This window comes from Amia ocellicauda, chromosome 8 (assembly GCF_036373705.1).
Source record: "Amia ocellicauda isolate fAmiCal2 chromosome 8, fAmiCal2.hap1, whole genome shotgun sequence".
Lineage (NCBI taxonomy): Eukaryota > Metazoa > Chordata > Actinopteri > Amiiformes > Amiidae > Amia > Amia ocellicauda.
Genome location: NC_089857.1, coordinates 1 through 11,621, shown reverse-complemented (window position 1 = coordinate 11,621; position 11,621 = coordinate 1). Strand labels below are relative to the sequence as shown.

At 38.7% G+C, this 11,621-nt stretch overlaps 2 non-coding genes across 2 annotated transcripts; both read right to left on the bottom strand.

Annotated features, from left to right (window-relative positions):
* Positions 1–1,081: 1,081 nt before the first annotated feature.
* Positions 1,082–1,154, bottom strand: trnak-uuu (transfer RNA lysine (anticodon UUU)). Its single transcript has one exon. It is a non-coding gene; the product is annotated as a tRNA-Lys (tRNA).
* A 237-nt stretch (positions 1,155–1,391) lies between these two features.
* trnay-gua (transfer RNA tyrosine (anticodon GUA)) lies at positions 1,392–1,480 on the bottom strand. Its single transcript is given in 2 exon segments — positions 1,392–1,427; positions 1,444–1,480. It is a non-coding gene; the product is annotated as a tRNA-Tyr (tRNA).
* Positions 1,481–11,621: the final 10,141 nt, after the last annotated feature.

The following is an 11,621-nucleotide window of genomic DNA, read 5'->3' as shown; positions in this document are numbered from 1 at the left end:
AGAGCCGACCCATTCACACTCTACAGTTGACCAACAAGAACAACAAGAACAACCGGTTATGGGAGGCCTTGTTGTTCAGGGTTTTATGGGTGTACACTTTCTGACGGATATGACGTAGGAATAATTAAGGAAATAAATCTACCTAAAATCACGCCCCCCAATTATGACGTAGGAATATTAATAAGCTTAGGGCATACGTCATAACAAAATAGGCCGCGCCCAAAAAACCCTACTATCTACTGTCGCGGTCCAGGACTGCTTTCCGGAGCCTGAGCTGACCGAAGGACACTAACAAGGTGAAATAAAGCAGGAAGGGGAGGCAGCGATGCGATGCTGCCCTCGCCTTGCCCTGAGACATTCAGAATCGGAAAGGGGCGTGGCGAAAGATGTGGGGGCGGAGAAGGTGGGAGGCGGCAAGCCCGGCTCCTCGTTAGTATAGTGGTGAGTATCCACGCCTGTCACGCGGGAGACCGGGGTTCGATTCCCCGACGGGGAGGTTCCTTGTGTGGTTTTGCTGCCCCCACCTAGGGTGGGAAGGCTGCACAAAGGACTTGGGAACAGAATGAAAGAAAGAGGTGTGTGAACTGATGTCACCCCAGCAAGAGCAAGGAATTATACCAGGGTTCCGACGCGCCTCTGCGTGTTCGTATGGCCATCTTTCTGTCCTTATATACAGATCTCTATATGTTGATCCATATTTTTTTAAGTCACAGACAGACAGACAGATAGATAGAGAGAGAGAGATTGCAAAAGGGTCTGTGACAGAAGCACAGCTCAAGAAGGGGGGCCTGCAAGGAGCACCCGCTGTTGTCAGAAGTGGGATTCGAACCCATGCCTCCAGGGGAGGCACGTCGTCAAAGTCAAAAACAAAGTGACACGTCGTCAACAGCAAAAACATCTCTCACAGTTCCTGGCTTGACTTGCCTCTGGAAGACAACACTTGCCCAGGCTGGATATTTGCCGAAAGAAGCAAAGAGGACAGGACACCTTGCCTAGCCGCAACTGCGTATCTCATTGTCACCAGGAAGGCCGTCCAGGCTCTTCACCGCCATGGCCCTCGGTCAACAAGGTCTCAAAACAGTGCCCGAACAGGGACTTGAACACTGGACCCTCAGATTAAAAGTCTGATGCTCTACCGGCTGAGCTACCCGGGCTTCAGTGAAGTGATTCATAATGTGTTGGCTTCATGATTGTTCCAGACTGCTTTCCGGTTGGTTTAGAAAACTGGGCTCACGGTGAAAAGGGTCACATGCATATGAGATGTTTGGGCAATGCGAGTTCTCGACAATAAATCCGAATTTCCGGGGTTTTCTCCTTGTCCTCATGCAATTCCAATGACATTTGACATTTGGGAGCTCATCCAAAACCGACGTCAAACCATAAGCACGGCTTCCTTCGAGCCGGAATTGAACCAACGACCTAAGGATGCCCGCTGCCTGAAACCTACAGTCCCCCGCTCTACCAACTGAGCTATCGAAGGGAAGCCTCTCACCACCTTCCCCTGGCAGTCTCAGTGGCCGTGCAAAGCCAAGAAGCACCGTGGCATGGCTCAGTGGTTTTCAACCCGTGTGCCTTGAGGACTACCCAATTGTGTCTTGAGATTTTTATCCCCTCAAAAATATTATGTCATTTCGTTAGGTCAACTTCATAAATCTTGTGTCAAATCAAACTTATTAAATTTGTGAAAATGTTACATTCATACATCACCTGTAGAAAGTGTTTCATAACTGAAATGTTGTGTTTGCCGGACTGAACGCACACCTACACTGAGTTGCAGTGCTTTCAGTGGTACTGAAAGGCAATTGATGAAAGGGACAGATGGTGAATTCCTTTTTATCTTGCACTCTGCTTGTCCTTTTTCTAAGTTGGACTGGTGAACGAAATCTATTTTATCAATATTATTCAATGTGTTTGTTCTTGCCCTTTTGGTAGGCTTATTTTTTTGATACTGTAACGGAGATGAAAGGCAGCACCGCCCCTCTCGATTAATATGCGGCCATCTCCGTAGGGGCTGCTGGGAGATAAGAGAAAGGACTGTAAAGAGTGAATTAAGGGCCTGTTCATTGTTATGTATTGATTGTGTACTGTACCGTTGTGTACTGTTGTTGGATGTCTCCTGTTCCTCTAAGTCTCATTTGGCTTTGGTTTCCCCCCTCTTTAATGAATAATCGGGCTCTAAATAGCCCCGGCGTCTCTCCTGCAGTTCTTCGTTCTTTCCACTGCTAGCGCTGCCTTTGTGAAGGCGGATGGTGCTTGTGAGAAGTCAACAGCGTGTCCACCGAAAAGGGTGTCTGACTCCTGGTTTTGGATCCGGAAGGGTTGATAACAAACCGAAACGATTACAATATGATACTGCTTAGATTAACTGTGGATATGTGTTGTGATCGTGCTCGGCTCAGGTGTGCGTTCAGTCCGAACACAAAACATTTCGGTCGCGAAACGTCTAATCAAATAGAATAAAACGGCGGGGATAGCATGTTTGATCCGTGTGCTATTGTTTTTCAACAATTGTAATGCCCTTTGTAACGTTTAACCACTTCGTTGAATAGAGCTTGTTATAGGATATTGTGAACTGAACCTATTTCGCTGTGAATTTATATTTACTGCGAATAGTTTATTGTGTCTGGTCTTGGTCTGTCTGCACTAAATAAATGTTTTGTATCAAGTAATTATTTAGTTTGTCTGTCTACTTTTTTACCTAACCACTAAAGGTCACTCCTTGCACTTCACACATTTGCCCTTTTAATTACTCCCTTACTGACATACTTTAACATGCAATGTGCAATGTGTGATAATAGTTTTAGCACCCTGTTGCCATTCAGGTGAGACAATACCTAGTAAATCCTTATTTTTTTTCATGTTGGTGCGCCGCGAAGGTTTTTGGTCTCAGCAAAGTGTGCGGTGGCATTACAACGCTTGGGAACCACTGGCTTGGCTTTTTGGGAATCCAGGTATGCACTGAGATTACGATCGGCACGATGATTGTCGTTCTCAGGAGAATTGTGTTTCTTTGCTGATCACGTTCTCTGTCACTTTTCACACAGTTCTTACAAGTGGCACATTGGGGATGAGGAGCAGGGCATGCTGACACGCATAGCTGTGGACTTCTGCATGGCATGGGGCCACAGGTCATTAGGGTTAGGGTTAGGGTTAGGGTTAGGTTTAAAAAAATAGGTTATTGAGGTTGTCAGGTGAATCAAACCTTTGGTTCCTCTGACATCCTCAAGTGCACTGGCACTCACAGGTGTTGAGGCTATTGTTGTGTCCTTAAAAGATGCATCCGAAAGTATTCGTTCTATAGTCTGTTTTGTTAAGGTAATTCAGTGGGATGAGATGTGGTGTAATTGAATGATGTGAAGTTTGTATGTACAAGAATACGTCTTAAAAGTAAGGGGAATGTTTGGAATTGGGATTAAAATTTAATTATGGAGTCTGGAAGTCTATTACCTAGGTTTTTAAGGGAGTCTGGGTTTTGTTTTGGGGGGGAATAAGTTATGGGGAATAAATTTAAGGATAAGTTGTGAAATTGATTATTGGGGATAGGATTGAGGGTTACATTTGAATAATGGTTATGTTTAGGGATTGGGTTTAGAGGTTGGTTTGAGTGCCTAGTTAAATTGTGGGCTAATTATATTTTAGGGTTAGGGTTGGGGTTATTTTAGGGTTGAGTTTAAGGGTTAAGTTTAAGGGATAGGGTTAGGGTTGGGGTTATTTTAGGGTTGAGTTTAAGGGTTAAGTTTAAGGGATAGGTTTAGGGTTTAGGTTCAGGGGTAGGTTTAAGCTTGAAGGCCTAATTAAATTATGGGTTATTCATATTTGAGGTTAAATTTAGGATTGGGGTTAGGGTTGGGGTTAGGGTTGGGGGTTGAGTTTAAGGGTTAGGTTTAGGGATTGGGTTTAGGGGTAGGTTTGAGTGCCTAGTTAAATTGTGGGGTAATTGTATTTTAGGGTTGAGTTTAAGGGTTAAGTTTGGGGTTTGAGTCTTAAGTTAAGGTTAGGTGTTGAGTTTAATTAGTCTAATTGTATTTTTGGGTTGAGTTTTAGGAGTAAAATTTCGGGGTTAAGTTTGAGGGCCTAATTAAATTGTGAGATTGAATTAGGTGATAAAGTTTAGGGATTGGGTCTAAAATTTGGGTTAGAGATTAAGTTTGATGGCCTTGTTGGGTTTTTGGGGTTGGGTCTGAGGTTAGGTTATGGTTGGGTTTTGGGGCTAAGTTTTTAAGTTTTAGATTAAATTTTGGGACTACATTAAGGGGTAGAGGGTAGGTTGTAGTTTTGTATTTAGGGTTAAGGAGTAAGTTTGGGATTCGACTTATTATTTATTTTTTGACTTGTAAAATTGGGGGTTGTGATTGAGCTGAATGAATTGCTTGAAATTGAAGTTTAATTTTTTGGGGTGTAGGAAGTTAAATGTGGGTAGGTCTAAGGGCAACTACTGGGATTTTTTTTGTGTTTGTTTTAAATCTTTCATTGAGTCCTAATGGGTAAATTGTATTTAGTTTGTGAATCCAGTGTCTCTCTCTTATTTGTCGTTGCATTGTATTCCAATTATGATTAGTTTCTAGACCTGTAACTGTCATTTGTTGTGTGTGATGTTCTATGAAGTGTTGCACTAAATGTGTGTGTCTATCCTTTTGTTTGTTAATATTATAAATGTGTTGACCTATTCTAGTACTAATCTGGTTTTTAGTCTCTCCGATGTATTTTAAATTGCAAGTTTTACATTGAATGAGGTATATTGCATTTTTTGTTTTATGTGTGATGCCTGACTGTAACTTGAATGTAGTTTTATTGCTTGTATTGGTGATATAGGCCAGCTGACGAAAGTAGGTTGGTTTAGACTTGGGTTTTCGGTTGGTGTTTTGGCATTTACTATGGACTAGTAGGTTATGTAGACTTTTGTTTTTCCGATATGCAGATATAATTTTGTGATTTGGGAGTATCTGGTGTCTGGATTGTTGTTTTTGAAAGTTTAGTTTAATGGAGTTGTTGATTTGAACTGTATATTGGGAATAAGTAGTGATTAGAGGTATAATAGTTTTATTGTCTTTAATTTTAGGTTGCAAAAATGTTTTTTTAATGTTCCTGAGGAAGGTTCTACTGTACCCTCTCTTGTAGAGTGCTGTAAATAGTGTATTGGTGGCCTTCTTGAATTCTGTGTCTTCTGTGCAGATGCGGTGAAATCTTAATAACTGTGATTTGATAAGACCTTTAAAGGTGTGCTTTGGATGGAAACTGTGTCTATGTAGTAGTGTATGTGTATCGGTTTCTTTAAAAAAAACTTTTGTGTCTAAAGTGTTGGTGCTCAAAAATTGTGGACCTTTATAAGTGCAAGTGTCCAGAAAATTAATTTCGGTCTTGTGAATGGTGCTCGTTACTTTAATGTGAGGGTGATGGTGATTGAGTTTCTGTATAAAAGTGTTGAATTCGGTTAATGGATGGGGCCAGATTCCCCAAATGTCATCTAAAAATCTGTAGTAGTGGGTAGGTAGCAGTGTACATTGTTCTAGTATCGTCTGTTCCCAGTCAGCCATATAGATATTAGCATATGCTGGTGCAAACCTTTTTCCCATAGCTGTGCCCTTTATTTGTAAAAAGTGTTTGTTATTGAATTCAAAGTCATTTCTTTCTAGGCTAATTTGTAATAATTGTAGGATTTGGTTGTCTGGTCTGTTGATGTCTGGATAAAGTTTGAACCATTTTGAGACTGTGTTTAAACCTGTTATTGTATCTATGTTAGTGTAGAGATTTGTGACATCAATGGAGAAGAGCCAGGCATCATGTGGTACTATTATGCATTTTATTTTGTTGATGAAGTCATAGGTGTCTTTTATATAACTGGGGTGTTTTTGCGAGATGGGGTTAAGGAAATGGTCAATGTATTCCGCAATGTGGTATGTTTCGCTGTTACAATCTGATACTATGGGTCTACCAGTGGGGATTTGATAGGGAATGGTCCATGTGGAAGGGTGTTTGTGAATTTTTGGAAGTAGATAAAATTGTCTTGGTCTGGGTGCATTGGTCCCTCTTAAATATTGTTCCTGTTTGTTATTGATGTATTGTGTATGTCTAAGGGTCTGTAATATGTCCCGTATGTATATTTGATTTTGTAAGTAAATGGGTTCTGTTAATTGTTGATAATATTCTGTATTGTCTAGTTGTCTATATGCTTCTGTTAGATATTGTGTTTTGTCCATAATTACTATTCTGCCCCCTTTATCCGCTGGTTTTATAATAATGTTCTTATTTTTTTGTAATTGTTGTAAAGCTCTCCTTTCCCCCTGTGTTAGGTTATCCAAGCGGTTATCTTGATTGTATTGTATATTGTAGCTGTAATTTTGGTCTGTTGTTATTAGTTGTCTTATATGTGGATGTATTTGATTATTTTTTGGTTCCCAAGTTGATTTGGGAATAAAAGGTCTAGGTGAATGTTGTTTATCCTTAAAGAAATCTGCTAATTTTAATCTACGATGATATGTTTGTATGTCTGCTTTAAGCTGTGTAGAAAAAATAAGGTCGGGGGTCGGGACAAAGGAAAGCCCTTTGTTTAAGAGATTCCTCTGTTCCATATTTAATCTGAATATTCTGGATAAGTTCAATATGTTAGGTGTGTCCTGTTGTATTAATTCTGTAGTGTTCCTGTTCACTGAAATGTTTGTGCTCACAGGATTTATAAGTTTAAATGCCTTATCCAGTGGTATAGGATTGTTTGTGCTGTTTGGGTAGTCCAGTGGATGTCATCGGAGAGAGTTCTATATGTTGTTGGGTCTATTGACGTGATATTATTGTAATTGTTCATTATGTATGAGTTTATTTCTCTAATGTTGTTTTGTGTATGTTCCTCCAGATGAGTTGAAAAGTTGATCATAGGGATATGTATCTGTGCCCGAGGAAATTTTATTTCTGCTGTTCGAACCATTTTCTGTAATTGCTTAATTGCGGTTTCTTTTACTTTTTGGTCCCTGTTATTGATTCCAAATGAAAGGATTAGATGTTGTACTTCCTTATTGAGGGCTGTGCGTTCTAGAATACTGGCAGCATGTATAAATTTGGCTCCTGGGTAGCTATCGATTTGTATATGTGAATTATTATGTTGCCCTATGGTATCCAAATTGGAATCCCCTATGATTACTATCGGTTTTGTTGTAGTTAAATGCCAATCTGTTAGTTTTCTCTCTGTGTTTGAGTGTCTATGAACCGTATATCGTGTATTTTCATGAGGTGGTGTTGTATTGAGGCTATCATTGTTTTCGAATTGTGAATCTGTTCCATCAGTATTATCCTGATCTGCGTCAATATTACTTGTGTCTATTATGGGGCTGTCCAGTGGAATCATATTTGTTGTAGAGTGGTGTATCTGGGCTGGTATTGTGGTTGGTCTAGGTTTGGCTATGGTTCGGGGAGGTAAGGGGCTAGTATATGGTAGTCTAGGGAGGCTGGGGTTTTCTTCTATTGGGGTTGATATTATGGTTGGTCTTGGTTTGGGTATATTGTGTGGGAGCAAGGGACTAGAATATGATAGTCTTGTAGGGATAGGAGTTTCTTCTATAGGGGACGAGTGAATGCCTTGTGAATCCGAAACTACCACATTACTGTAGAATCTAGCAGTTTTGGGTCTCTGTGTAGATAGGTTGGGTTCTAGTGTGGCTAAAGGAGCAAACGGATTACTTAGTTGTGAATTAACATTCTGTGTGTCTATTAATCCATTTGTTGATGCGATTTGTGTTTGATTAGTTAGGAGGATTTCAATTCGGTGCTTGGTTTTATGTAGAATTTCTGGCTTTAATCTATTTCCATAATTTCGTTTTGCCCATGTCATAGCTTGGTCCAGTTTATCTTTCCAGTTCGTTCCTTTGTATTGTAGAATGTCTTCTAGTAATGTGTTTAATGCATTTTCATAATGTACTTGCAATATCTGTAAATTTGTGTGCATCCAATTAATTGCGTTAGCCGTCAGTAGTTCTAAAGTATCAAATGTAGGGATAGCAGGTTTGATGTACTGTCCTAGTATTTTAGTTTGTCTTTGGAAGGCTATTGGTAATTTGTCTTGATAAATAGCACTATTTGTTATTGTTAGGTGATGACTAATCTGTATAATTTTGTAGAAATGTTTAACCATTTGTGTTCTGTCCATAGTGTTTGTAGATAGGATACAATACTATATAGTATGACAATTTATTTATTAATGGTTTTAAAAAAAAGGAAAAAATAATGTTGTAGTTAGCATTAACAAATTGCTCCAGCTAGTAAAAACAAAGGCTCTGCTATTGTTGTTCTTTAAGAAACCTCAGTATGATGTGCTTAAAATATCCTAAAAACAGAGCATAAAAAAGTCTTTTAAAACAAAAATATACAGGAGTAATACAGATAAAAGAAAAGTCATACAAAATGCATCAATATATCGTACATAGGTAGGATGACTTTTTTCCGGTTTTGGGTTTAAAAGCAAGAGTAAATAAGTCCAATTCCTACCCTTGTAATTCCGTTGAAAGTCTTCCAAGTCCTAGTATCCGGTGTGTTGTCCGTTCTGTATCCGAGTTTGCAGAAAATAACAGTATGAATGTGTTGGTGGCCGTAGCGCTCCAGCCACTGTTCTCAAACCCGGGTTGGTTGAAGTTGATCTTCTTCTCCTGATCTTTTGGTGAATTTGCACGACGTTTCGCCAATTGTTAGGCTTTTTCAAGTGCTATATAATTCCCGTAATAGAAGGTGAGTATATTGGTGATTTGCAGTTATTATCCTGCGGTTTTAGGTCTTCATAATGCACTATGGGATTGGCTCCTTTGAATAAATGAAGTACCCATAGTGCTTTGGTCTTTTTTATTCCCTTTTTAAAGGTGTAATTGACCTCCTGATCTTAATATAATCTGCAAAAGGAAACAAACTGTATAATTCTTCTGTATCAATCATTTGTACATTTCTTGAATTTTGTTGACTTATCATGTAGCCTAACCTGGTGGCACTGGCTGGTTAGGTTTAAAAAAATGGGTTATTGAGGTTGTCAGGTGAATCAAACCTTTGGTTCCTCTGACATCCTCAAGTGCACTGGCACTCACAGGTGTTGAGGCTATTGTTGTGTCCTTAAAAGATGCATCCGAAAGTATTCGTTCTATAGTCTGTTTTGTTAAGGTAATTCAGTGGGATGAGATGTGGTGTAATTGAATGATGTGAAGTTTGTATGTACAAGAATACGTCTTAAAAGTAAGGGGAATGTTTGGAATTGGGATTAAAATTTAATTATGGAGTCTGGAAGTCTATTACCTAGGTTTTTAAGGGAGTCTGGGTTTTGTTTTGGGGGGGAATAAGTTATGGGGAATAAATTTAAGGATAAGTTGTGAAATTGATTATTGGGGATAGGATTGAGGGTTACATTTGAATAATGGTTAGGTTTAGGGATTGGGTTTAGAGGTTGGTTTGAGTGCCTAGTTAAATTGTGGGCTAATTATATTTTAGGGTTAGGGTTGGGGTTATTTTAGGGTTGAGTTTAAGGGTTAAGTTTAAGGGATAGGGTTAGGGTTGGGGTTATTTTAGGGTTGAGTTTAAGGGTTAAGTTTAAGGGATAGGTTTAGGGTTTAGGTTCAGGGGTAGGTTTAAGCTTGAAGGCCTAATTAAATTATGGGTTATTCATATTTGAGGTTAAATTTAGGGTTGGGGTTAGGGTTGGGGTTAGGGTTGGGGGTTGAGTTTAAGGGTTAGGTTTAGGGATTGGGTTTAGGGGTAGGTTTGAGTGCCTAGTTAAATTGTGGGGTAATTGTATTTTAGGGTTGAGTTTAAGGGTTAAGTTTGGGGTTTGAGTCTTAAGTTAAGGTTAGGTGTTGAGTTTAATTAGTCTAATTGTATTTTTGGGTTGAGTTTTAGGAGTAAAATTTCGCGGTTAAGTTTGAGGGCCTAATTAAATTGTGAGATTGAATTAGGTGATAAAGTTTAGGGATTGGGTCTAAAATTTGGGTTAGAGATTAAGTTTGATGGCCTTGTTGGGTTTTTGGGGTTGGGTCTGAGGTTAGGTTAGGGTTGGGTTTTGGGGCTAAGTTTTTAAGTTTTAGATTAAATTTTGGGACTACATTAAGGGGTAGAGGGTAGGTTGTAGTTTTGTATTTAGGGTTAAGGAGTAAGTTTGGGATTCGACTTATTATTTATTTTTTGACTTGTAAAATTGGGGGTTGTGATTGAGCTGAATGAATTGCTTGAAATTGAAGTTTAATTTTTTGGGGTGTAGGAAGTTAAATGTGGGTAGGTCTAAGGGCAACTACTGGGATTTTTTTTGTGTTTGTTTTAAATCTTTCATTGAGTCCTAATGGGTAAATTGTATTTAGTTTGTGAATCCAGTGTCTCTCTCTTATTTGTCGTTGCATTGTATTCCAATTATGATTAGTTTCTAGACCTGTAACTGTCATTTGTTGTGTGTGATGTTCTATGAAGTGTTGCACTAAATGTGTGTGTCTATCCTTTTGTTTGTTAATATTATAAATGTGTTGACCTATTCTAGTACTAATCTGGTTTTTAGTCTCTCCGATGTATTTTAAATTGCAAGTTTTACATTGAATGAGGTATATTGCATTTTTTGTTTTATGTGTGATGCCTGACTGTAACTTGAATGTAGTTTTATTGCTTGTATTGGTGATATAGGCCAGCTGACGAAAGTAGGTTGGTTTAGACTTGGGTTTTCGGTTGGTGTTTTGGCATTTACTATGGACTAGTAGGTTATGTAGACTTTTGTTTTTCCGATATGCAGATATAATTTTGTGATTTGGGAGTATCTGGTGTCTGGATTGTTGTTTTTGAAAGTTTAGTTTAATGGAGTTGTTGATTTGAACTGTATATTGGGAATAAGTAGTGATTAGAGGTATAATAGTTTTATTGTCTTTAATTTTAGGTTGCAAAAATGTTTTTTTAATGTTCCTGAGGAAGGTTCTACTGTACCCTCTCTTGTAGAGTGCTGTAAATAGTGTATTGGTGGCCTTCTTGAATTCTGTGTCTTCTGTGCAGATGCGGTGAAATCTTAATAACTGTGATTTGATAAGACCTTTAAAGGTGTGCTTTGGATGGAAACTGTGTCTATGTAGTAGTGTATGTGTATCGGTTTCTTTAAAAAAAACTTTTGTGTCTAAAGTGTTGGTGCTCAAAAATTGTGGACCTTTATAAGTGCAAGTGTCCAGAAAATTAATTTCGGTCTTGTGAATGGTGCTCGTTACTTTAATGTGAGGGTGATGGTGATTGAGTTTCTGTATAAAAGTGTTGAATTCGGTTAATGGATGGGGCCAGATTCCCCAAATGTCATCTAAAAATCTGTAGTAGTGGGTAGGTAGCAGTGTACATTGTTCTAGTATCGTCTGTTCCCAGTCAGCCATATAGATATTAGCATATGCTGGTGCAAACCTTTTTCCCATAGCTGTGCCCTTTATTTGTAAAAAGTGTTTGTTATTGAATTCAAAGTCATTTCTTTCTAGGCTAATTTGTAATAATTGTAGGATTTGGTTGTCTGGTCTGTTGATGTCTGGATAAAGTTTGAACCATTTTGAGACTGTGTTTAAACCTGTTATTGTATCTATGTTAGTGTAGAGATTTGTGACATCAATGGAGAAGAGCCAGGCATCATGTGGTACTATTATGCATTTTATTTT